Raw genomic sequence first — 26672 nt, 5'->3', positions numbered from 1 at the left:
TTTTGGCACAAGTTCTCCACATTAAAAGGTTACAAAAGAAAACAGCAGAGCGTCGCGGGCGTCGATATCGGCGAAACCGCAGGATCGAGCGCAGAGGCGAGACTGACTCGACAAGGTCGCGAGCGGCGTCTTATCTAGAGTGAGTCACTATCTCGAAGATTCGGCGGAGAAGGTTCGAGCGTAGCGCGCTCGCGGCGAGAATGTACACGCACTTTCTAGAACAACATAAGCAGGGATAAACGACAGAAGTTAGGTCCGGAGCAAGAATAAACGAGAAAGTACTAGAAGTCCGTGACCCTGCGCGCGGCATTATGTACACGCACTTTCTAGAACAACATAAGCAGGGATAAACGACAGAAGTTAGGTCCGGAGCAAGAATAAACGAGAAAGTGCTAGAAGTCCGTGACCCTGCGCGCGGCATTATCTCCGGGCTGGAAGTGAACGTCCCTACGACGAAGGTTGTAGCGGCCGGCGTCGACGCGTTGCTGGTCTTGAATCATGAGTCGGGCGAGCTGGCGGACTTCTTCGGCGCGTTGAGCAACCGCCTGGGCGTCGTCGCTCTCGTTGTCAGATGGCTCATGGGGCAGCATGGCGTCCAGCATGGTCGTTACCTTCCGACCATGCGTTCTTCTTGTTCATTTTCTGTTTTCTTTTGGTCACCACCCGTGACATTTTGGTGGAGGTGCGGGGTAACCGCATGCCCGTGCAGCGCTCCCCCCCCGAGTTCTCGCAGTGCAAGTCCGAACACAAGCCCCCAAGAACCCAACGAAGACCAGACCGAGATCCGACTAAGTCGCCGGAACCTTGGCCTACCCCCGGAATCAGGACCCTTGCTACCCAGCACCTCCACCAAAATGTCACGGGTGGTGACCAAAAGAAAACAGAAAATGAACAAGAAGAAATAAACGTTTAATGTGGCGAACTTGTGCCAAAAATAAAAGGGTACAAAAGAAAACAGCAGAGCGTCGCGGGCGTCGATATCGGCGAAACCGCAGGATCGAGCGCAGAGGCGAGACTGACTCGACAAGGTCGCGAGCGGCGTCTTATCTAGAGTGAGTCACTATCTCGAAGATTCGGCGGAGAAGGTTCGAGCGTAGCGCACTCGCGGCGAGAATGTACACGCACTTTCTAGAACAACATAAGCAGGGATAAACGACAGAAGTTAGGTCCGGAGCAAGAATAAACGAGAAAGTACTAGAAGTCCGTGACCCTGCGCGCGGCAATACAATCAACGTTAACTACAACCCTTTACGTTGCGAAGACAGTTGTGGCCGACAACGCTAAGAAGCGCAAGCTAGGTCGCTACGTCTCGGCACGACAGTTTGCGCTTCTCCTGGACTTTCTCGTTGAAAGTCGAGTTTTCTCGGGGACTGCTACAGAGAGCTTTGTTACCAAGGAGGAGCGAGATACACTATGGGGCGTAATAGTTTGAGAGTTAAATGCCCTTCGGCCATAAAGAATAACTTTCTGGAACTCACGTGCATGCCAGACGTGGGCTTGCGACCTGAGAGTCTCGTGTCCCTAACAGAAGACCGGTGCAAACCTGCCAACTCTTCCGAATTTTTTGTAAAATGTATGAATTGGGACTAATTCTACGATTTTACGAATCTTGCTTCAAATTTTACGAAAAAAATATACTTTTTTCATTTCTATTTTTTTTAACATTTTTTTCGTAAAACCGTTGCTGGCGGTACCTCACACTGCCACAAGAGGGCGACAGGTGCCGTCCACGGCAGCGTTGTGGTTTTTACTATCCGTCTATCCGGAGGCCACATATCCAAAATCAATCCAAAGCCCAAAGCCTTTGTTTGTGTGTTTGGCGGCGCATGTTGGTTTGGCGTGTTCAGACGTGGTTGGGCCTCTGTTTCGGCCAGTTTCGAGGCGAGAAGTGCAGCGTCTGTGTTTGTTACACGTGTAATCATAGCATTCCCCTGGTTGCGGTGGCTTCGCGGTGCAATGGCAAATTCCAAACCTAAAAAGAGGTACTTTCAGGTGTTCTTGAAGTCCTACACGTCGGAATTCCAGTGCTTTGTGCCGTCCAAAAAGGAGAGAAGTTTGGATTCTGTAGCACGTGCACGTGTAACGTAAGCGTTTTGCACGGTGACAAGGCTGACATTAAGCCTTGCCACCTTGCGAAACCGCCCCCCCCCCCCCCCCCCCCCCCGCAATTGCGTGAGTTTTACGAATTTTAATGTCCACAGGTTGGCAGGTATGCCGGTGGAGGCGCGAGTGATGGGCCGTCCCTAAACGCGGAGCAAGAAAAATTATTATTTTTTGTGGGGACGGATTTCTCTCGAGGGGGCGGGCGTGCGCCCCCGACAGTGGACGCGCCGCTGTGGGACTTCACGGCTGCAGCAGCAGCTTCGATAAGTACCGTGAATCTCTTGGATCATGAGCAGACACCATGTTGCTTTTTACCTTATTGAACACTAATGTACAAAACAATGTGGTGCGAATGTATTGCCTCGTGGTGTTTTCCACGAAAGCTTGGATATCGGGGCTGCAGCACATTTCTAGACCCACTCGGAGACAATAAATCCGTGACATTCGAAAAAAAAAATAATATTGAGTTTAGGGTGCACACTATTAGACACAGGTATAACTAGAAGGGCTGTATAGCGTTGTGGCGTGTTACATAGTTGAATTATATTATGCAGGGGTCTGTGGCTGAAGGCGACATGGCAAAGGGAGGAGAGGAGGAACGTCCTGCGCAAGTGGCATGCCCCCTACCACCGAATGGTACGAACGGTCTGGAGTTGATACGGCACGGGATCTGCTGTCCATTCGGCAGGACCAGCTGGCTGTCCAGCGAGAACTGCTGGCCACACAGCAGGGTCTGCTGGCCACCCAGCAGCAGCAGCTGGCAGTTCAGCAGGAAATGCTGCTCGTGCAGAGAGAGGCAGTCGATGCACTCCGTCGACTTGCAAGCGTAGGTGTTAAGAGAACTGTAGTGTAGTGCACTCCCAATTATTGTTGTTAGGCTGATTTTGGTCAACCCTACTTTAGCCAGTTAAGTTAGAAGGCAGTGTTCTTAGACTCAAACTGAAACCAGATATGATTTGTATGTGTATTTGAAGTGTCCAACAGCGAAGGCTTTATTTTGTTTATTTCAATGAAACCTTCCAGTGCCATAATGCTAATGAAAATTGGCAAGCCTTGAGACAAAAGTTTTTCAACTTATTGAAAATTACCATACTGTGCTCGACAATCCGAACTACTACGTCTAAACCGTGGTTCAATAATCCACTTCATCGTTTATCTCATAAAAAGAAAAGATGTTTCAGGAGCGCTAAAAAAGGAAATACTTGGCCTAAGCTTGCCACTTGCTCTTCCGAATAAAAAACTATGTTAAAGGGGTGTTAGCACACATTCTTTCTGATAACTCTAAGCAGACATTCTTTCTGCAAACTCTACCTAATATGTTAATAAACAACCCTCGCAAATTTTGGAGATTTGTACTCTGAAATTAATCTAGTGAATAGCTCTTGTAATAACATATTGAATAGTGAATGTGTGAATATTTAAATAGTGCGTTTTCTGATGCTTTCACTATTTCTACACCCATTACTGGAATTTCTCCTGTTATAGAGAATGATTTTCCAATGGATTCAATTGTTATAAACATTCAGGGTGTTTTCAGCGGTATAGAAAACCTCAAAATATCTCCATCATGTGGCATAGAGGAAATCATTACGAAGGCTCTCACTAACACTAAATTTTCATCCGGTCTTTACCTCAAAGATATTTGAGCAGTCCGTGGACACAGGGGTGTTGCCCTCTGACCGGAAAATTAGTAAGTAGGCCAATATCACTCACCTGCCTCTACAAGATCCTCGAGCATGTCATTTACAGGCACCTGATTAACTTCCTGGATTCCTGCAATTTCTTCACGAATGTGCAGCATGGCCTCTGGAAACGCCTTTCTATTGGGACCCAACTACTTATTATAACTAACGATTTGTTTAAAAATCTTGACACCGGCTTTCCTACTGACGCTGTTTTGCTTAATTTCGCCAAAGTTTTTGCTAAAGTCCCGGACAATCGCATTCTTCTTAAACTTTCTTTCCTAAAACTAGATCCTCATGTTCCTAAGTGGATTGAATCATTCCTTATTCATCGCTCTCAATTCGTTTTCACTAACAGCACATCCTCCTCTTTCTCTCCCGTTTCTTCCGGTGTTCCACAGGAAATTGTGCTTGGGCCTTTGCTCTTTTTAATCTACATTAATGATCTCCCTCTTCACATCTCATCCTCTGTTCATCTTTTCACTGATGACCTGTGCTGTTTATAGACTAATAAAAAACCCATATGACCATGTTGCACTCCAGAACGGCATTTAAGGGGAGACACTGCTCTTTGAAGCAAAATTTTACTAAGAAAACACATTTTTAAAAATGTGTTTTTTGAAGTTTGGCAAGCACTTATCATTTTGTCCTGAAGGATTTTCGACATATTGAATGAGGGCTACAAATATATTAAATAGGCTGTCAGGCTTTTTGTGGGTGCCTTTTAGGCATCCGGCAAAAAATGATTTTGAAACTGGAAGGTTCAAAAGTGTCATAAGTAATTTATAAATCATCCTAGAGCTTTCATTTATACCTTATTGGATTGCACATACCTCTCAGTTCACTGATCTATGTTTATTTTCTGAGCTCAGTATTTTAATTTGCGTTAATCCTTTCCATAATCATTGCAAATTAAATTTTCAATATTAATAAATCTAATTAGGTTACCTCAAAACAAAGTACACATTTGTAGTCCGATTGTAATGCCAAATAAGCCATGTAAATTTCATTTTATTTGAATCGCAAGTTATATAAAAAAGCTCTTGAAGCAGTGTGTCACACATGGCAGATGTGTCTCAACATTAGCAAATGCACACACCTTTGCTTTACACATTCTTGCTTCCAGCCCTTAAACTCGTTAACATTCAATGGCACTACCATTCTGACTGCTACACAGTAAAAATATCTAGGCGTTCGTTTAACCACTAATATATCCAGGAATGTTCATGTCGACGAGACAATATCATCCTCAAACCGCTCACTCGGTTTTGTTTGTCGCAATTTCAACTCTGCCTTTTCTATCCTTAAACGTCTCCTTTACGCCATGCTTGTTCGCCCTAAACTAGAGTATGCTTCAGCTATCTGGCACCCACATCAGTCTTTTTTTAACTAACGCAAATCGAATCTGTCCAGAATCGTGCTGCTCGATTTATTTTTTCTAATTAGTCTCGCTTTTCTTGTGTCACTGCAATGAAATGTCAATTAGCTCTTCCTGATCTTTCCGTTCGTCGCAGAATTTCCCGTCTTTGCCTTTCCATAAAATGTACTATTCGGAACCATTACGACAGTCTCTCCTCAGCCAGCCCAGCTATATCTCTGCAAGACTCGATCATTCGTGCAAGATTACCCTTCCCAAGACCATTTCAACATTCCCTTCTACCAGAAGCTATTGTAGACTGGAATGGCCTTCCAGATGATATTGTCACCATCACCGATAACGCTAAAATCAGAACTGTACTAACCATGCACTCCCCTCTGTAATGCCCTTCGGGGCCTTGAGGGTAATTCTAAGTAACTAAAGAAACAAATAAATAATATTCCGCCACCAGCGTGTGTTCGTGTAATTATAGGAAACTGGCCTCGTTACTGAAGGACTTGTCACGCGGCAACTCTGCCGTCAGTGTAACTAAAATGCATCATTCGCAAGCGCAGGCAAGGACGCCACCAAGGCAGCTCCAAAGGGGAAAGAGAACAGAGTAAGGGTGGATTTACTCGCCCCACATACGCCTTTGATCAGACTTCTCGACTTCTTTCGTTAACACAGCCATTCTCTTTTCTTCTGTGCTTTAGGAGCACCTAAAATGCCAGTAACTCGTTGTCTACGAGTAATCTAATAAGGTGAATGGTGAAAACTGCTCTGCAACATGACTGCACAGAGCTTACCAAGGTGAAAAGTTGTTTGGCAAAAGTTTCCTATTGTATTGCTTGCAACGCGTCTCAAAACCTCTGGCGTGCTTTTAACTTTACTAATGTGTTGCGTAACAGTTTGCATTTTGTGCATAATGCGCTCCCCTTTTCCTGCAGGCTGTAGAGGGACAAGCAGCAGCAAGTGCGCACCAGTCGTCCGCACTGACTTCGCTAGTGCTTCAGCTCGTCGGTGTGCAGAATCTCCATCCGCCAGCCGAATAAAGTGGGTCTCTATGCTCCATTTCATTTTTGGCACGGGTTACACCACCGTTACTTGAACATCTCAGTTGAAAAACTGCCATAGGTGTCCGCTTTGCAGAATTGTTAAAAGCGAGCAGTCGCAGTCCCGCTGTTCATGCTGCAGCGGCCCTTTTGTAAACTGTGGCTAGACCAAACAACATCTGTGCCTCGATGGGCTTCTCAAGCGTGGCACTGCTCCCCATTGTAGCTCGCTGTGGCTCGCGTGTGGTGTCCGCATTTGAAGACCAACTTTCCTTAACTGGTATGTCGTAGTAATCTTAGATTACGCCACAAGCGAACTTGACATGCAGAAAGAAGGAATTTTTATCAATGTAGACTGCTTTGTAACATCTTCCAACTATTCATATTTGTTTATTCAAAGTGTTCAATAATGGCCGAAGTGTCTCACTTGGTGCACTTGTTAGTAACAGGAATACAAAGGATTTCCAGCAAGGAAGCCTAAGGAAGCTCGAGCACTTCTTAAAGGACACATGCAAAGGACTAATAAAGTTTTTTTAAACAGCCTGGTTGGGAAAAGGAAGTCATAAAACGAATTCACAAGGAAAATAAAAATTTTAAGAGCTATATTCACGGCGCTATACGAATTTGTAGTTGGCGCCGGCGGGCGCTGCGGAAAAGTGGCTGCTAGTTGTCACGTGACTGGTCGCTATTTGTCACGTGGTGCTTCCGCTCTATCGGAAGCTTCCTATGGTCTCTAAAAGTTAGTTATTCATCTTTATTTCAAGTGCAACAAAACACAAAGATTAATCGGTAACTTTTCGAACCCAAAGAAAGCTCCTGAAAAAGCGGAAGCAGACGTGATAGACCTGTGTGCCGGTCAGATGACGGCGGCAGCGCTGCGGGGTAGACAAACTTGCGCGGCGGTGGCGGTGTGGAGAAATGAGTTGACGGCGGCGCACCACGCTCAGCGTGCAGCGGCGGCGTGACTGTGAGTCGACTTTGAGACGGCGCACAGGTCTATCACATGACTTGCGGCGGCTCCCACGGGCGCAACTACAAAATCATTTTGTGCCGTCAATATAGCTCTAAAATTTTTTTCTTCGTTCTAATTTTATTTTATAACATTCTTTTTCCATCTGGTCTGTTTACAAAAAAAATGTTTTTTTACTTCGCATGTGTCCTCAAACTTTTTGTACTTTATCGTTAGAAGTTGGAACCGCGTTCCCGCAAGATAAATCGTGATTTGATAGAACTGAAACGTGATCCGATCCGAAACCTTGCCGGCCAGCAGCTTTCACGCGATCGGTAGATCTGTTTGGTGTACTTTAACCTTGCACCTGCTTGTCACTTCGAATACGATAACTTCGTTAATCGTAGTCTGCTGCTTCGATATTCAGTTGCACAATAGGATAAACTCGAAATTTGGTGCCCTGTTCCTCCGCGCAACTCCGCGTCCGTTGCTTACGCACGTCACGTGGTTCGCACATATAAGTACTATGTCGAGCACGTGTGGGTTGTGTGATAAGCAGAGCTGGTTTGCATTTTGAGCAGCTGAAAGCCACTAAGAAAATAATCAGACTTGTACCCGTCACTGAAAAAGTAACCGATGACAGTTACAATCACTTTGCTGTATAAAGTACCCGACTACAATTACAATTACAGCCTCAAAGAAGTAATCGAAAAATTACTCTAAAGTAAGCAATTACTTCCCACGTTACTTTTCATTCAAACTTTTTTTATGATAGCATAATCCGTGGAATCTCGCGCTCAGTTGTTAAAGAAAAAAAAAAGAAAGCCTCGACTGTTTTTGCTTAAAGCGCGAAACACACGTACAACCAAACCGTCCGATCCGACGTCTGACCGCGCAATACGACGGTCGGAGGCAAGGGTTTTCAACGCTCTCCGATGCTGCGGAACCCCCTCGCCCCCCAAGGTCATTCCGGCAGCCCGCACGTCGGATCGGACGGTTTGGTTGTACGTGTGTTTCGCGCTTAAAGCTGAGTGAGTGATGGCACACACCTAATCCCTCACAAGAGGCTAGATAAAGTCATTTTTCATACCCATAAGTAGTCTCCGGTGTAGAAATAAAAATGTACCCACGAAAAAGAAGCATAGTAAAGTGGCCTACTAATCCTCACAGCCTCGTGCTTAATAATTTCGAAAAAAAAAAGCCCGTTGCCCGGAGCTGAATAACTCCAACTCCCTCCCCCCCCCCCCCCCCCCCCAAAAAAAAAAAAAAAAAGAAATGAGGAAGATTGTAATGGGGGGTAATTTTGTAATCGATTACAGCAAAAAATTAGTTCAACTAAAAAGATCATTACCCCTTAAAGGAAGTAATCGAAGCGTCACAAAATTGCAGTAAAAATAATCAATTACAAGTAATCTTGTAACACGTTACGTACGAGTCTGGAAAGTATAGAGGCTCACAAAGTTTCAAGTTTTCACACCTTTTACACTGTTATCCCATCTACCTAGGTCCCTAACCACTCATGTTCATCTGTGCTGCTAAGCGCTATTGAAATTGCTCCCGTGCGTGTCTAAGACACAAGCTGAAGTGCAATGAAAACTGATCTGAGCTGCTCCTAGCCTGCTCCAGAACATAGTTTTAGCTGCTCCCAACCTGCTCCTAAACAGCTGTTTCAGTTGCTCCCGTGGCTGTTCCCAAGGACATTTCGTGAGTTCCACCCCTGCACTAACTACGTCACCGGACCTTGTCAAGTCCATTCAATACTGCGACGGGCTCCGTGATTATAGGTTACAACATGTCGACTTGCCACTCCGTTCTCGTCAAACATTCTATTTCCAAGATCATTCGCGATTATAATGAGGCTGATTATAGATGAATAGATCATGGGTTGACAATCTTTTTTGACCATTACATTTAAATTGTCCTCTTCCATCAGTAGAGGAAACCGGCATTATTTAAAGCTAAAATGAACAGTCTTATAAATATGTTTGTTCCGACAGCCTGAGTATGCACTGATTCAAATAACCCATGGTTCACCAAAATGCTGCTCTTTTTGCATAACAAGAAAAGGCTATTTGCAAAGGCTAAACGTGTTAACACCTCAAGCTTTGGGTGCTTATAACTTTGCCCTTAAAAACTAGAATAAAAAGTTGAAATTGGCTAAGTTTTGTTTTTATGACTCGCTGTTTATTTTGAATGGTAACCCAAGGAAGTTTTGGAATATGGTGTCACCAAAAAGCAATAACTCTGCCATCAAACCAAGCCGCGACAATGGCGATCCCATACAAGAAAGCGACTGCTCTGTAAATTACGACCCCAGCCAAAATATTACGTCCGTGGGACGCCGCATTCTCAACTAATGCCGATAATAAAAATGCGACCCGCCGCAAGCCGCTGCTCCTTTGCGGGCGGCAAGCGGTTTGTCGATCGCCAAAGCAACATTGGGCCGTGACGTCAGTATCCTTCTCTTTTTTTCCTCTGGTCCAGGAGTTGCGCGTAGTGCGCTTCTTTGAGCCACTACCACAGCTACTTCGGCTTGCGATTGGCGTGTTTAGCCGTTGCTTTTATCTGTAGCCCGTGTAGCTTCGGTATAGATTTTTGTTTATTTGCTTGTGAGGACTTCAAGACTCGTTTTAGCGAGCAACTCGGTGCGCCCAAGACTGCCCAGCTGTTCCTCGAAAGATGCCGAGCGCAACTTGTAGCGCTGTGGGCTGCTCAAACAACCCGCTGTGCAACCCGGAGGTGCTTCTTCACAAGTTTCGAACGGACCGGAAATTGAAGAAAGTGTGGGTGAACGCTGTTCGATGAGTGGACTTTGGACTTCGGCTTTTATGCGCCCGAGGAAAAAAGAACGAAAAAACAGAGGTGTACAGCCCAGCACTCGTGTGTTCGGACGCCGCAGCTCGCGCCGTAGAGCCTCAAAGCTTCGTGTCTGGGACTGACCCGCAGCGCGAAAGTGAGAGGGCCCCCAGTACTGTACGTCACTGGCAGCACAGCGTAGAGCAACGCCGCTCCATCCACAGAGCCCCGATGACAATTTAGGTCTAGCGACGAGTACGGAAGACCACACACACGGCGACAGCCGCAGAGTACGGCACCGAACGAGTTCACTTGTTGTCCAGTCGCTAGCTTTTGGGTATACAAGCGACGAGTACGGCATAGCGCACGCATGGCGGCGGCCGCCGAGTACGGAATCGTACGAGTTCACGGGTTTTCCAGTCGCTAGCTTTTGGGTATATGCACTAGCCCTTGCTACATATGCTGGATAACTACCACGTATACAGAATTAAAACAAAATCAGCTTACCTCCTATCTTTAGACGGCTAGCGCAACAGAGGTAGGTGCCGCTCGGCGTGCGTGCTCGTTGAACGAGAACGATCCTGACGTCACGTTCACATAGCGGTTGATTTCGAGCGTTGCCGGAGCCTCGAGCGGCTAGTTTCGGGTTTGTTGGCCGCGCCCCAAACAAAACTTTGAGGGGTCCATATCTGTAGAACTACGCACAATAACGAGAAAAAAATTGCACCTTGCAGTTCAGGGACGCTGACTGGACTAAAAACAGTCATAATCCCAAAACCGAAAGTATGGACCGGAGTTGCCCTTTAACGTTTGCTCGGCTGAAGTGGAAAAGGGTGGGAGGAGCTTCCACTTCGTTCTTGACCTGTCACCGACTCTAGGTGCATCTTTTTAGCCACACCTGCACTGGTGAAGAAAATTGTAGGGCAATGTATTTACGGTTCTATCTCGATACACATGCCAGAAGTACACCACCTTGCACTTTCTTACACATGCCAGAAGTACACCACATTGCACTTTTTCACACCGGTGCAGGTAGTGCAACTAAAAAAATGCACCCACTCAAAAAAAAAATTTGTATCGGCCCACCAAAGCTCTGTCAAAACCTCTTTGAACACAGTGTTTTATCAGCCAAATTTTATGAAAATGTGTACCAAAAGAAACCCTGACAGAGACATTTACGAGAGCAAACAAGTGGACTACATTGACTGCTTAGGCTTATAAAGAGAAACAAAAAAAGTAAAAAGGGAAGAAAAAAATATCTGCATTACGATTTAAGAGCATGTCATTGCAACGAACTGGTGAGCATAGAATGTGTGAAGTTCTGCGTGCACATGATGTATGTGGATGCAAAAACATGCCTTCACCCCAACCCAATAAGTGATTTCCCACATCAGAAGCCGCCTCGGTGGCTCTGAGGCGAGAGCACCGGCCTACAGGTCCTCAGGTGGCGGGTTCGAATCCCGACCGAGGTGCCCGCAATATGACGGAGGCTTATTGCAGAGAAGGCACTGTGTAACCGAGCTCCGCAGGTGGTCCAAATTAATCCTCAGTCCTCCGCTGGGGCGTGCCAGATGCCCGTCATAGGTGCCAGATGCCCGTCATAGGTTGGGCACGTAAAACCCCCAAATTTGACTTTCCCACATCAGAGCTAAAATTTGTGCAGCCACCCACATTACATGGATGTAGAACTGTACACCTTCTGTGCTTCCCAGTCTTTGATGAGATATGATTAAGCTTGCACAGCGCGACTCCAGTGAGCTGAATGATTACGGCAAGCATGCCAACACCGCAGAGCATGACAAGCTCGATGAGAGAGGGCGTCCACCTTCCTGACTTTCCGACGCTGCATTGCTAGTGTTCTTTCTTTGAGGCTCCTAGTGCCAGTGTCGCTGTTGGTGTCGCTACTGTCATCATTGTACCCGCAGTCAGACTCTTCCTACACAAAGGGGTCTGGGGCAGACTCCGGAACGGAGCTGTGTAAGCAAACATTGTGCAGAATAGCACATCCTGTTGCTAAATTACGTGCTCTTTCTGGGTCGTAGTGCAGAGCGTGGTACTTCTGCAGGCACCGGAACTGATTTTTCAGTTTACCAATGCATTGCTCAACAACAGCGTGTTGAGCGGTGTTGGCCGAGGCCAGACTCGACAAGACGCACCGCTCAACACGCTGTTGTTGAGCGCTGCCTCTTGCTGGGGTTGCCAGAAATAGGGGTGAGTAGCCAGGGCTCCAGAGGTAGCATCTGTCACCTGCAGACAAAAATGGAACCGTATTTGCCATGAATGTTCTCGCATAACATTTCCAGGAGTTGTCTGAAAGTGCACTTGTACTAAAATGGGGCTACTGGTATGGTTTTATGACTTTCGAGAGGACCTGCTGATTGAAAGTCAAACTGGCAGGAAAAAATGTTATGTCGGTAATTTAATTGGCTTGCTCAACCATGTAAATAATGTCTTGCAAACCTGCATCGCCCATTGTTGTTTACCTCAATCTTGGGTAGAGGCTACAAGGAACAGCCACCAGATCTTTTGTTTCGTAAGTATATCTGACCTAGCAATGTCAGTTGTGCTGCTCTGACCTTTGGCCACTGAGTTTCGTCGTTTAAAGTTATCTAGAAGCACCATTTTTTCCTGCTACACAAAGAAATTTGAGCTATCAAACATTTTCATCCCTGAACCAGTGCTGGTAGCTTGTAATCGGAGACTTGGGTGGGCAGATTACGTACTACGAGATGAACACTTGATGGGTCCAGTGACAGCGTTACAAATATTACAGTTATACCCAGGTTCTACATTTAAAATAAAAGATACGTCGAATAAGAGTACATTCATTAGTGGGAAGAATGGTACAGATCTTGGGGCTTTAACGGAGACAAAATAATCTCATTGGCTCGGGCCAGACTCTCTCGGGCCACAATTATTTGGCTCCTGGGTTAGCATGCTATGAATTTTGGTGTAAGTAGGAAATAGCCTAATGCAGGACGCCAACCAACTGCTCTTCGCTGCAAAACCGAACTGTCGGCGCATGTCAACCGAAGCACGTTTTTGGGGCTGAGAAACGTAAGCGGAGATGATCGAGCAAGAAGAAAAGTATGCCAGTCATTCCAGAGTATCATGCCTGGTCTGTGAGCATCATGGGAGAGGTACGATTACAAGAACCAGAGGCACCTTGTCTCCGGCTTAGCGAGAGACCTAACGGCCATCGACTCATCTGTCTCCCGGACCTGGTTTCCTCTGTGAATCTTTACGTTTGGCCCTGCGTTTCGGGGTTAAAGGCCGACGACCAGACTCGAGATTCTGCAAGGCAGAATTTCCTCCTCATCATGGGAGAGGAGGAAGCGAGGGAATAGTGGAAAGCGCAAACTGGTCGTCGGTTTTTAAGGAGCAGACGTATGCAATCCTGGAAGTAACAAACAGCCTGTCGTGGGAAAACCAAGGTTCGGCACGTAGGGGCAAAAAAGCCTGCACACGAAATATAGGTAGCATGCCCGGCTGCCTCCTTGATACCGAAGCAAGCCCTTAAACAATCAGCAAAAGCAGAGCTCTGTGTCATAAGTGTGCCGGGACTCCTCCAACTAGACCCTGAACCCGGAAAACGCGACACTTGGTCTCCAAAAACTGAGAAAAAACAGGGTGACCAGATTCTGACAAAGACTGCATTTCGACTGACTAAAACAGGTTATCTACAATCAAACAGCAAAACGTGTGAAGGGGGAAATGGTGAAAACTAAGAGCTGAAGTGGAGAGGAGCAACGTCCTTTCCACAACGGGTTGTTTCGTGCGTGCCCGTTTTCTCTTCGCTGGGGCCGCGCCACTACGGGAAGGGACTGGGGAATGTCTCCTATATTTCTAAAACTTGTCGCGCAACCCGTTGCAAAATGGCCGAGTGGCTTCCCCGACGGAATGTATCCTGAATGGTCGCATGAGCTGACCTAGAGACCCGTTAAAATAATTTTTGATAGGGGCTGTAGTTTCACGAAAAGGATTGGGACAGACCTCACAGGTCTCTCAAAAAGCTATGATGGGTCTCTTACACCCCTCAGGAATTGTTAAAGGGTACTCAGGCCCCTAGAGAACTTTGACGGTCATCTAAACTATACTCGCCGTCCACGATCAAGCCCTTGCAGCATGCTAGATGAGCGCTTAGTTTCGAGGCCTTCAAAAACAAATCTCCCTTCCACCCCTCCGAGGGAAAGCAAGGTTCAACCTGTCGTGCTTCCTCCAGCAGCTGTCGATGCTCACACATCGTGGACATGGCAGGGTTAGAGATACTGTGCTTACGTTTATACTTCTTAGGCCATGCCCGTTGGCGCTGCTTCGGTTTAAAATGGTCAGTTTGGTCTACAGGGGAGATGCGAGGCACGGCACCACGAACGAGCTCCCATTTTCCTCTCGCTATTGTCGTTGCCTATTTTTTGTTTGTACACTGTCGGAACGTGCGCACTGTTAATGTGGAGACTGCACATGGTAATTTGCCGAGAAAGACTGGCGTGTGAGCAGTATCGCGAGGTCCCAAGGTGGTTTTTTCTGGATGTCTGCTGGTGGCTTAAATAAGTGATGTTTTTCTTTCTTGCTTTTGTAACAGTGTTGTTAGAGAATTTAGTATATTTTACCCCTCCATTCAATCGAAATTGTCACCGATGGTAAGGATGCAGATTTGTGGTAATGAACTGTCCTCTCATGTTAATATCTTTTCAGATATATCAGTGTTTAGAAGGGAGCTAATTTTTTATCTTTTCAATTCCTGATTGCATGTTAGTCTTTTCTTTTTTACAAATGGGGTACATTGTGTTAAGTCATGTACTACCATTTTATGTGCCACCACACATGACCTAGTGGTCGTTCTGGGGCATTATTCAAATAAAGCATTATTATTATTATTGTAAGGTATGCCAAAATGGTGCAACATCCAGAAAATTTACGTACAGTAGGCTGTGTCTTCATTTACATTTTAGCAGCACTTGTCATCTTAAGGTAGGATATTCTGGCATATGAAATGTGATTGTGTTAATGATACAAGCTCACGAGCATATTTTGTCTGGTGCATCCCGCAGAACTTGGCTTGATTCGAGCGGCAGCGTGTTCGCTGAACGGCATCTGCTGTCTCTGCAGTCTAGATCAGGAATGAGGTAAGACTGCAACGGAAGCGGCTACGTAGATGTCTGCAAGGTGAGTGATGCATGCAGCCATTTCTTTGTTTGATATTGCGTTTCAAGAGAAGATGAAGCTGCGGCATTGTCTAAAGGTCCTGGTTTCTGCTTCCGCCTGGTCAACATTGCTGCCCCATGAATCGTGTCTCATCGACTCTTATACTTTTTGCGAGCTGACGTTTGGGCTTGTTGCTTTGGATAGAATGCTATGGTGGGCTTGGCCTGGAGCCAGCTGAATGTCTTTGTCCATGAAGCCATAAACGAGGACATAATAATAATTTATTGCATATGAACAAAGCGAGGTTGAAGTCAGACCTGCCTAAGCCACATTGGGCTTGACTGGCAGCGTCTTGGATGCTTGACATGGATGCTGCTTTCCCATTTCGGGGTCGTGCTGTTTCGCCTTTTGCTCTAAGGGCTTGTTTGTACGTCTGCTTACCTGGTGTGCCCCGTGTGATAATTGCTTAGCGGAGGGAAATCTTTAACGCGGTGAGAATCTGTTTTATTTGTTTCGGCCTCCTCACGCTTCGTTGTTGTGCGGTTGTGTTGCAACCTTCCTTGCATCGTCGGATCCTTTGGTCTCTTCTGGAGACACGCATTTGCATTCTTCTTGGCTAGAAAGGTGTCACCCTGTGTCAATTTGCCTGATATGGCAGTTTGCGCAGTATGTCTCTCCTGAGTGCTTCTCTTCCGGGTGTGCTTTGCTGCACTCCTTGCGTCTTTCAGGTAAAGTTCATCTTGGTCTATATTTTTCATGATTTCTTGAATCGAAAACTGGGCTTGGACTTCTTGTAAAACTCCTTACTGCATCGTTTGGCGCAAGTCCGCAGACCTCCACTGTGTGCTCTGCTTTGCCAATCTTGGTTTGGGTTATGTGAAGTAATAGTTTAGCAACTTTAGATGGGATGCTCACTATTGCAGTGTTTTGGCTCTGGTTGATCTGCAGGCACCTGTTGGCTTGTTGCCCCATTGTGCTGGTGCCCTGAAGCTGGGCTAGAGCAGTGAGGACGCTTGGAGCCGGCCTACGTTGAGTCCGTTGCATGGTCGCAAAATTCGCTTAAACTCTTTCAGGGGAAAGGGTGTGGGCGTGGGAGCAGGTCTGCGGGTCGTAGCTCTTCTCAGCTGCCTCGGCGACGAAAGCGAAGGTGGCAGTGTGACTTGCTTTTGAGTTAGGTTTAGCTGTTGCCGAGCTCGTCGACGCTGTGCCTTCAAGACTACGTTAATCCAGAGTTGCCTTGTTTTCTTCGTTCCCGACGATGGGTAATCCTGGTTATCTGCTGCACTTGCATCTTTTCGGTAGATGAAATTATTTTTATTTATATCCAAGCTGATTTCCGAGGCATACGTGACAGCCGTGCAGCCCGCATCGGTTCCACCGGGCGGGGCCTGATTCATCGCCGTATTATTAGCTAGGCCTACAACGCTAACAGAAGGCTTAGCCTTCCCGCTCGGGAAAGTCTTCCTAATTTCACCACAATTGCACTCACCGGCGAAAAACTGGTGTCTTCATGTGCCTTTTGCTTAATAGAATATGGTGGTAATCACTAATTTGTGCAGAATATGATTTTTCTGAACTTTTGGGTGTGCAACACAGAGCTCATCAGAAACACACTTTGCCTCTACGGCGGCCGTCGGTGTTCCCCCCCCCCTGTAACGGGATGAATTGATTCATTCGTTCTTAAACGATGCGAGCGAAATCGTGAACCTTTTGGGCAACGTCGGGAGCACGGAGTGATTGAGGACAAGTCGTAATTGGAGAAATGATTGTACAAACTAACGTAATCTCCAGCGGAAAGATTGTGTCTATTCACTTCAGGATGTCTCCGTGAATAACATCTCATGCCATGTCAGATAGGTATACTGATCTCCAGTGGGGCATGATGTCCGTCCGGGGGGGGGGGGGGGGAGGGAGGGAGGGAGGAAGGAGGGAGGAGGAGGAGGAGGAGGAGGAGGAGGAGGAGGAGGAGGAGGAGGAGGAGGGGGAGGGGAGGAAAGAGAGGGAGGGAGGGAGGGGGGGGGGGAGAGAGAGAGGAGAGGAGCAAGGAAACCAAGCTTGACATACCCTCTGTTATATCTGTACAGTCTAGATTTGCGAAACATAGATCAAGCATGTTGCCCTGGGTGTTTGAGATACAGTTGTATTGTTTTAAATTTGTAAATGATGAAAAATTCAGCAAGAAATTAGATTTCTGAATAATATAGTAACTTCTAGAGGACACTGAGGCTGCTTTCCAGCATATGTTACAGACATTAAAATCTCCAAGAACTATAAATTTGAATTTATTCAGGGCCTTGGTTGTACACTCAATGCCTAGTAGACATTGGCGAAAACCATCTGGAGACGTGTCAGAGGGCAAGTAATAAGCGCCCAGGAGGATATGCTCGCCATTCGCACATGGCAGCTCATCCACACTGACTCAAACAATGTCTCAAGATCCGGACGCCTAACACGTTGTAAGGACGCATCAATTTCTCTCAGCACTCCTCCCAACGTCTTTTTCCTAGTAGAGAATACACGATCACGTCTAAGTACTGCAAAATTAGGTGGGAAGACATTGGATAAATAAATGTTAGAACAAGGCCAGGTCTCGTTTAGCGCAATAATAGACACATCAGTTAGGGTTACATTAGAAAAAAAGTTAGCTTTTGTGGGAAGACCTTGGACATTCTGATAGTAAATGTCTAGGTTACGTATCTGTTCCGGCATTATGGAAGAGAGGCGCTTCGAATACCGCTTGCTATGTGTGGCTCTCATTCAGCTGACCTGTCAACTCGTTGAAAAGGCTTCCCTCTGGCCAGAGAAGGGGATCAAAAAGTTTCTCTATTTCTTCATTTGCAGCCATCACTCGTAAGGACGAGTAGCTTTCATGCCGTGTCTTCAGTCGGGTGCACGCAAGCTCGCGAAGAGGGCCCTGCTTCCTAATGTGGGTTTAAAGGCTCGGAGGATCGCAAGATGGGCCGAAATGCGTCATGTGCACAGCGTGTTGGCGACGTGGTGGAGAGGGTGGCAGTGCCACAGGTGTACAGCTGGCTGACACACTTGCCCTCAACAACGGCCGTCTTGCCCTGGGGACCTTTGGCCCCTCCTTGCGGAACCCAGCCCCATTGAAGTTTGATGGAGCTTGATGGCATGGATGCCCTGAAGGTTGGACAGGGTCACCAAAGGAAGGGGATGGTGGCGGCTCATCGCCGCAGTTTAGGAAAAAGGCAGCTGTTTCCTGCCGGCCGGTTCCATTGGTTCCGAGTGTTACGCACAGCTCCGAGCTCAGTCCGCTAAGACAGTATGGCACTTGCGTGCAGCTTTGAGGTATACCTATACCCTTGGCAGAGCTGCGCGTTCTCGTCATGAAAGAGCAGCGACCTCGTGTGTGAGGAACGAGATCCCCTCGAGGGAGTTGAGGAGGAGGGCTTGTAAGGATTTCATGTCTGCATGAGGACCGCCTGGGGAAGAGGAAGGTTTCTCCGAACGAGTGGAAGCAGTGGGGGAGGGCGGTGCGGAGTGGTGGCTGAACGACGCTTCCGTCAAATCCGGCCTGGCTTCTGCTGTTAGGACTAGCAGCCCCGCTGATGTTTTGCAACTCTTGCAGATTAAGGAGCTTACCCCAGATTGCAGAAAGGTGGTCTTATTTTCCGTCCAGCAGGTATACTTGGTGTGGGCACATAGCTGGCACCCTGAACAGTGTAGAAACAGCAGTATTCCATAGAAGCAGCGGGAGCAGATTCAGCATGCGTCCTTTGCTGTGCGCAATAATAATAATAATAATAATAATCTTTTTATTCACACAACGCTTTCGGTATGTCAAATGACGGGTCCGTCTAAGCCGACAATTATTAATAATAATAATAATAAAAATAATAATAATAATAATAATAATAATAATAATAATAATAATATTAACAGCATCTGTCCTTGCTGGGAGCAATAATACTACTACTATTACTGATAATAAGATTACTACTACTGTTAGCGCGTCAGGAAATACAGCGCTTTGTAACTCGGGTTTTTTATAAGAGACGAGAAACGTGAATACATTGTTAGGGTACAGGTTACAGACGTCCGACCCTAGTCGGCGTGATGGCGTCGCGCTCGACAACAGTTGTTGCTTTGCCGGAAGAAGGCTGGCGGCTCTGGCCAGTGTTGCCGCTTCCGGCCGCAACACTTCCCCCACACTTGGTGGAATGGTGGAACTACAAGTCCAGCCGCTCGGGCGGTCGGTGTTGTTGCACTGGACGCTGCTCCTTGCTTGGCTCCACGGTGGCCCTTGAAGTCTCTGGAGCCACTGAGGATTGGCCCCATTCTAACGTTAAATCCTCATTGCGCTCACTGGGTTGGTGCAGAGGGTCAGGTGTGTTGACCTCAAGCCTCAGGCGTAGCTGGTCATGATGTCTGCGGATCATCCCACCAGGTGTTTGCACCAGCGCCATGCGGTTTCCAAGTTCTTACGTGATGGTTCCACTCAGCCAGCGGGGTTCATTACCAAAGTCCCTTGCACAAACAGCCTGACCTCGGCTGTTTAGTTGCTGGCCATGCCAGTGGCTCCCTACTCGGTGGCATGGGAGCCGCCCGTTGGCACACTGTGCACCGGTGAAGCAACTCTTCCACGTCACGGTCAATGCCTGGCCACCACACCAGCGTGCGTGCCAGTGCCTTAGTTGCATTGACTCTCTTGTGAGTATCATGAAGCTCCAATAGAAATGCCCTCCGTGCACATTCTGGAATCACCACTCTTCCAGCCATGCAGATGAGGGCCCCTTCCAGCGTGAGTGCATTACGATGATGCCAGTATGGCTGAAGGCAACTGTCCAAAAGTCTTTTTGGTCAACCTCTGCTGATCGTGTCTTGTAGGCTTTGCATAATTGGGTCCTTCCCCGTCAGGTCTTCTAGCTGTCGTCTGGACACTGGGCTGGCGTCCAACATGTCCGCTGTGAAGACCCCCATATCTTGGGCTTCTTCGGTTTCTGCTCCATCTGGGGCAGTTGCCATCGGCAGACGACCGAGTGTCTGCGTTCAGGTTTTGTGACCCAGGCTTGTACTTGATCACATACTTACACGCTCCAAGCGTTAGTGCCCACCTCTAGATGCGTGCCGCAGCCATGCTTGGAATCGATTTGCTTTCTTTGAACAATCCCACCAAAGGTTGGTGGTCTGTCGTCTGTCTTTAGGGTGAAGCTCCTGCAGAGAAGGTAATCCCTAAACTTCGTTACCCCAAAAATGAGCGCAAGCGCTTCCTTCTCCAGCTGCTAATAGTTCTTCTCAGCCTTGGTAAGGGATCCTGACTGGAAGGCGATAGGCCTGTCGATGCCATTCACGCAGTGAGACAGCACTGCTCCTAGGCCTTCTGGTGACTCATCACACTCCAAAATGAGTTCCCTACTTGGGTCATAGTGCACAAGAAGGTTGGACTTCTGCAAGGTTGTTTTCGCCCCGTCGAATGCAGCCTGTTCTTCTGTTCCCCATTTCCATTTCACCTCACTCCTCAGCAGGTTGTGGAGCGGAGCCAGAAGTGTAGACATCCTAGGCAGGAAACTCCTTTAGTATGTGATGAGTCCTAAAAAGGACCGAATTTCTTGGAGGTTGCGAGGTGCAGGAGCCTTCACGATGGCGTCCACTTTCTTTTCTGATGGATGCAGCCCACGTCGGTCGATCCAATGTCCGAGGTAGGTAACCTTCACCAAACACACATTTCTTTTCCCGCAGTCGGATGCCATTTTTCCTGAATCTCTGCAGAACCTTCCGCAGCGTCTGCCCAAATTCGTCTTTGCCTTCTGCCACCAAGACATCATCCAAGAAAACCTGCGTTCCCAGAATGTCCTTCAACAACGCCTCCATTTTCCTTTGGAAGATCGCTGGTGCTGAAGCGATGCCGTATGGCAGCCGGTTGTAGCAGAAGAGACCCTTGCGGGTGTTGAGCACGGCTGCCTGTCTGGATTTTTCATCTAAGGCCACGTGGCAGTAGGCTTCCCGAAGATCCAATTTCGAGAACCAATGGCCATCCTTCAGAGGTGCAAAGATGTCCTCCACTTTAGGAAGTGGGTATTGTTCGATGTCGCATGCCATGTTCAGGGTTACTTTAAAGTCCCCACAGATCCTGAGACCTCCATTGGCCTTGGTCACTGGCACTACTGGCGTTGCCCACTCACTGTGGAATACCAGAGACAATATCCCCTCTTTGCACATTCAGGCCAGTTCTTCTCCTACCCTGTCACGTAGGGCATAGGGAAGAGACCAGGCCTTGCAGAACTTGGGGTTTACCTCTTTCTTTAAGTTGATGTAGGCCACAGGTCCCTTCATCAACCCCGTCCCCGGCTAGAAGAGATCCTTGAAGTCTTCTTTCAGCTTCTTGACCGTGTCCTGCACTTGGTTGTCACTTGTTTGCATGCTCCCAATTAGATGCTCTTCCAGGAGGTTCAATGCTTAGATGACGTCTCGACCACACAAGGATAGACCCGTACAATCCACAATGTACAGTTGTCCTTGCACTTGTTTGTTTCCATACCTTACTGGCATCGCCAGGACTCCCAGCACTGGTAGTTTCCCCAGGTAGCAGTGGAGCTCCTTGGTAGTTTCCTGTAGGGGTGGCCAGACCTTATCATTCTTGGAGTATGTGTCCCTAGAAATCATGCACACGGGGGAGCCAGTGTCAACCTGCATGGTCACTTCTACTGTTCCCCACTGGAGCACTTCGTTGACTGAATCAACCGTAGCTTTTGGAGTGTGCACTGTGAACAAGTGGAAAGCCTCCTCTGCCTGTCCTAGCTGTGCTTCTTCCGTGAGCAGGTTGGCCTGCTGCTTCTTTCGGTTGACCGCCGGTGTCGACTGAGTGCGAAAGCACCGGCTCGCCAAATCTCCCTGCTTGTTACACGTGAAGCACGTCGTTTTCTTGTGTGGACAGTTTGGCTGGTCATGAGAGCTGTCTCCGCAACGAATGCAGGGCTGCGCAGTCTTCGTCTGAGACGTTTCCTGCTGACGTCCCTTGTGCTTCTTAAACCGCAAGGCATTCACGTCCCCTGCAGTAGTGCGTAGCGAACTTGAGCCAGGAAGCCGGTCGGCGTTCCGCATTGCTAACTCCGCAGCCAACGCTGTGTCCAGCGCCTCTTTGAGCGTAAGTTTCTTTGGTTTTGCCAGGAGGATCCTCTGCACCGTCTTCTCGCACCGTCCGATGACAAATCGGTCCCTTAGGTTGTTGTCTAGAGCGTCCCCAAAACCGCAGTGGTCTGCGATTCTCCGTAATTCGGCCAGGTAGTCCGCGACGCTTTCCCCCTCATTTTGCTTTAGTGACTGGAACCTGAACGTCTCATAGATCTCGGACGGTTCCGGACTGAGGTGCTGCGTAAGCGCTTTCATGATCGTGTCGAAGGTTTCGTCTCGCGGTTTGTTTGGCGCCACCAAGCTTCGCAGTCATGCATAACTTCCGGGCTAAAAGCGGATATTAGGATCGAACGTTTCCTACCGTTGTCCCTCACCCTGCTGGCGTCGAAGTATGCCTCCAGTCGCTCCACGTAGTTTGTCCGATTCTCCACCGCCGGGTCATACTGGATCGGCGCGGCGTAGAGGGCTTGAGCTTGCGCCATGGCGGCCACCGCTTCTCCTTTGTTCCCGGGCCCCACCGTCACACCGACTAACACCACTTAACGTTCATGTACTGGCGTTCGGTTGTCCTATCCTTATCCCATCCTCGTCGTCATTGTTAGCGCGTCAGGAAACACAACGTTTTGTAACTCGGGTTCTTTATAGGTGACGAGAAACGTGAATACATTGTTAGAGTACAGGTTACTGACGTCCGACCCTAGTCGGCGTGATGGCGTTGCGCTCGACGATTGTTGTTGCTTTGCCGGAAGAAGGCTGGCGGCTCTGGCCAAGGTTCCCGCTTCCGGCCGCAACAACTACTAATAAATTCATTACCACAGACATCGGCTCTCTTTAAGAAAACGGGCACATCAAAGCAAATAAGGTGCTTGTGTGATGCCACCCTGCAGTTAAAAAGTCAAGCATAGCATAGCATAGCCACTCTAAACCTAAAAATAAACACATGCACATAAGAGTATTGAAAAAATATATGATACTTTTTATTTCCTCTCCAGGGAGCGGAGGGGCAAGGACAAAAAGCTGCATTCAGCTACTTGACGAGGTCCCTGCCCCGATTGAAACGGCAGAGAGAGCAGTGATGACAATGTTTCCTAATCACTCATTTACAAACCAAATGAAATAACAAATACAAAACTACACACATACAATAAAATTGGAGCAGTAGTCAACAAAAGACGTGAGATTTTGTTAGTGAGTGTCAGTAAGCGTCATAAACAGGGATATCACGTGGGGCTTGGTGACAACCTCAAGTATGACGTGATATTGAATCAATTTGTTTAGTAAGTAAGCTAGATTGTGCCTTTTTGATTCATGTCCATATGTTGTTTGAGATGTCGGCACAAACCATGGTTCTGCATGTCGTGTATTATGGCTTGTGAGATGCTTGTTTAGATTAAAAAATTCAATTATGAAGGTGTTATTTGCGAGTAGGGCAGATCTGTAAAGGCACGTGAGTCTTAGTTTGAATAGGAAAGATATATTTAGGATGTTTAACTGCTGCAAATAATTAGCAGTGCTCTCATTCTATGCGAGATTTGCTATTATTCTAATTGACTTTTTCTGTGCACGAAGGAGGATATGTGTGTTATGTTTATTAGTTGTACCTCATATGGAGATTAGAATATGTTAGGTGAGGAACAAAATGAGCCATTGTATAACATTTTCTTAATATTGCATGGTAGGCTGTATCTATGTTTATTTACCAGCCCATTTTTTACCAGCCATTCTGCTTTGTTCGGCATTCGGCATTATTACCAGCCCATTTATTTACCAGCCATTCGGCTTTGTACGGATGTGATTAATGGTATGATAGTCCCATGTGAGGTGTTCTGTAAAATGAACACCCAAGGATTTCATTTCACTTACAACTTCTATTTTCTGGTTGTCTAAATGAAGATATGTTGGCCTACAAGTTAATTTGTTTCTGGGTCTATAGAAAATCGCTCTAGTTTTATAAGGGTTTATTTGCAGACAGTTTGCAATGATGTATCTTTGCAAATTTCTAAAAGAGCTATTTGCTTCTGAAGCTATATCAGTCGGGTCAGTACCAGTAAAAAGAAGTCATATCATCGGCATAGGCTATTATTTTTGCTGATGTCATTATGTTGATAATGTCAATGTAAAGCATGAAGAGAAGAGGGCCTAATGTGCTGCCCTGGGTCACACCTGTTGTAATAGTGTCAAGTGGAGATAAAGAAAAGTTTATACAAACAGATTGAGACCGAGGCTGTAAATAAGATTGAATTAATAATGCTGCGCTTCCTCTAATACCATAAGCGTGAAGCTTAAGGTGTAGTATATCATGATTTATGTCGTCAAACACCTTATTAAGGTCAATAAATATTCGAGGTATGAGTTCTTTCTTCTTAAATGCTTCAACAATTCATTCTTTTTGTGTTAATAGTGTGGTTTCTGTCGACCTGTGTTTACGAAAACCAAATTGTGAGTTAGATAGAATATTATGTTTGTTAACTCTTAAAAGCCCATAATGTTTCTATCAGTGATAGGAACATGAAACTCGCTAGAAATAATGTTTATTGCTGCACAAGCACAAATAATAAAAGGTATGAAAATACTAATTTAAAGCCATTAATTAGGGCATGGGAATATTCTTCCCTCTGGGCCTTCAGTGCCACACATACTCTTGGTGACACTTGGCAAAACAGGGCACCACACAAAGGTGTACTTTGCAAGTTGTGCATGTGATCTTTGATCTTTTGTCATTTTTGGCCGTGGAGCAGTACCTACACCTCTTGTAGGCTGCTTTGCCCTGTGGGTAATGTGGCCCGTTGGACAGGTGCACCTCATCTGGCACGCCAAGGTTTTTGTTGGTACTTGCTTGCTGCAAGACGCGTCGAAAAGCGGTCGTGGCTGACCTTTTCCTTCCATTATAGCCGTTGGCCAACTGGCGTGCAAGTATTAGGAGAAAACTCTGGTGGTTCGCCTCCCCCTCTGACAGCTGGTAAAGGATGAAGTTATTCACAAGAGCACAGTCCAGAAGAAAGTAGAAGATTCGCATCCACCATTTTCTTGACTTACGAGTAACGGTGTGATACTCTCGCAGCTGATCAAAGCGGTCTACTCCCCGCATGTGCTTCGTGTACTCAGGCGTGGAACGGCTGCGCCATTTGCGCCATTTTGCGCCAGACGCATGTGTCTGCGCCATCCTGCGCCATGTTGCAGAAACTGCGCCACAGCCAATACCTCGCGCCATTATGCGCCAAATCGCAAAACGTGCGCCAAAAAACTCTTTATTTCGTCTTAGTTTCGGTTTCTATCGACTCGATTGGCAATAATGAGGGCGATTAGCCTGGTCGGCCTTGTAATCCTTTGTTGTGTTTATTCCCCCTGTCTATCCCGAGTCGGAAGCGCGCGAAAAAAACTCGGATTCTAAGCGCTACACGACCTGCGACTGGATTGTTATTCTTCAACCATAAGCGGTAGGGCAAGTCGGCCGAGGTGAGGTCGAGTCGTTAAGCACCAGATTGCATGAGGCTCTGCGGCTCGGGATCCGGACGCCATCCAGTCGAAAGCAAATGAGCAAAAGATTCCTTTTAGTACTTCATCCTTAGGAGTTGGAACCGCATTCTCGTAAGATAAATCGTGATTCGATAGAACTGAAACGCGGTCCGATCCGAAACCTCTCCGGCCAGCAGCTCTTACCTTGCCGGCCAGCAGCTCTACTTATCTGCTCGGCGTACTTTAACCTTGCTCCTGCTTATCGCTTCAAATACGATAACTTCGTTAATCGTAGCCTGCTGCTTCGATATCGAGTTGCACAATGGGATAAACTCGAAATTTGTTGCTTTGCTCCTCCGTGCAACTGCATGTCCGTTGTTTACGCTCGTCACGTGGTTCGCACATATAATTACTATGTCAATCACGTGCGGGTTGTGCGATAAGTAGTGCTGGTTTGCATTTTGAGCAGCCGAAAGCCACTAAGAAAATATTAAGGACGCTATCTTCAGAAACATCAGGTACTAGCTTTTTGATTCTCATTAAGGCTCACAAAGTTTCAAGTTTTCGCATCTATTACACTGTTATCCCATCTGCCTGGGTCCCTAACCACTGATGTTCATCTCTGCTCCTCAGCAAAATTGAAATTGTTCCCGTGCTTATCTAAGACACAAGCTGAAGTGCAATGCAAACTGATCTGAGCTGCTCCTAGCCTTCTCCAGAATGTAGTTTTAGCTGCTCCCAACATGCTCTAAAACGGCTGTTTCAGCTGCTCCCGTGGCTGCTCCCAAGTACATTTCATGAGTTCCACCCCCGTGTACTGCACAATTGCTAGTGGACACTTGATGCTTCTCTTTGACGCGTCCTTATTTTTCTTTTCCACTGTTACCGTCTCTGAAGGATCGTGGTCTGTTGTTACTACGTTGGCTAGCCGCTTGTCTTGCCACTGGATCGCAGCAACATTTCCCTTCACCTTGTAGTTGTGGTCGCCTTCATTGATTTTCTTTTTGTTCTTCACAACATCAGGAAGACCTTTTCTTTGT

General features: G+C 47.0%; 1 protein-coding gene and 1 long non-coding RNA gene across 3 annotated transcripts in view; one reads left to right on the top strand and one right to left on the bottom strand.

Annotated features, from left to right (window-relative positions):
* LOC121834129 overlaps nt 1-26672 on the bottom strand; it is a 474916-nt gene that overhangs the window by 242134 nt on the left and 206110 nt on the right. The gene's annotated exons all lie outside the window — the stretch shown is intronic.
* On the top strand, nt 1835-6149 carry LOC121834133. 2 transcript variants are annotated; one of them, XR_006077068.1, is made up of 3 exons: nt 1835-1982; nt 2658-2929; nt 6090-6149. It is a non-coding gene; the product is annotated as an uncharacterized LOC121834133 (long non-coding RNA). The 2 variants fall into 2 exon arrangements; XR_006077069.1 differs by lacking the exon at nt 6090-6149 and adding an exon at nt 3742-3787.

The sequence above is a fragment of the Ixodes scapularis genome, unplaced genomic scaffold, assembly GCF_016920785.2.
Source record: "Ixodes scapularis isolate PalLabHiFi unplaced genomic scaffold, ASM1692078v2 ptg000597l_1___fragment_1__unscaffolded, whole genome shotgun sequence".
NCBI classification, from domain to species: domain Eukaryota; kingdom Metazoa; phylum Arthropoda; class Arachnida; order Ixodida; family Ixodidae; genus Ixodes; species Ixodes scapularis.
The sequence above is the reverse complement of the archived record's forward strand: the minus strand, read 5'-3'. Positions and strand labels throughout refer to the sequence as shown.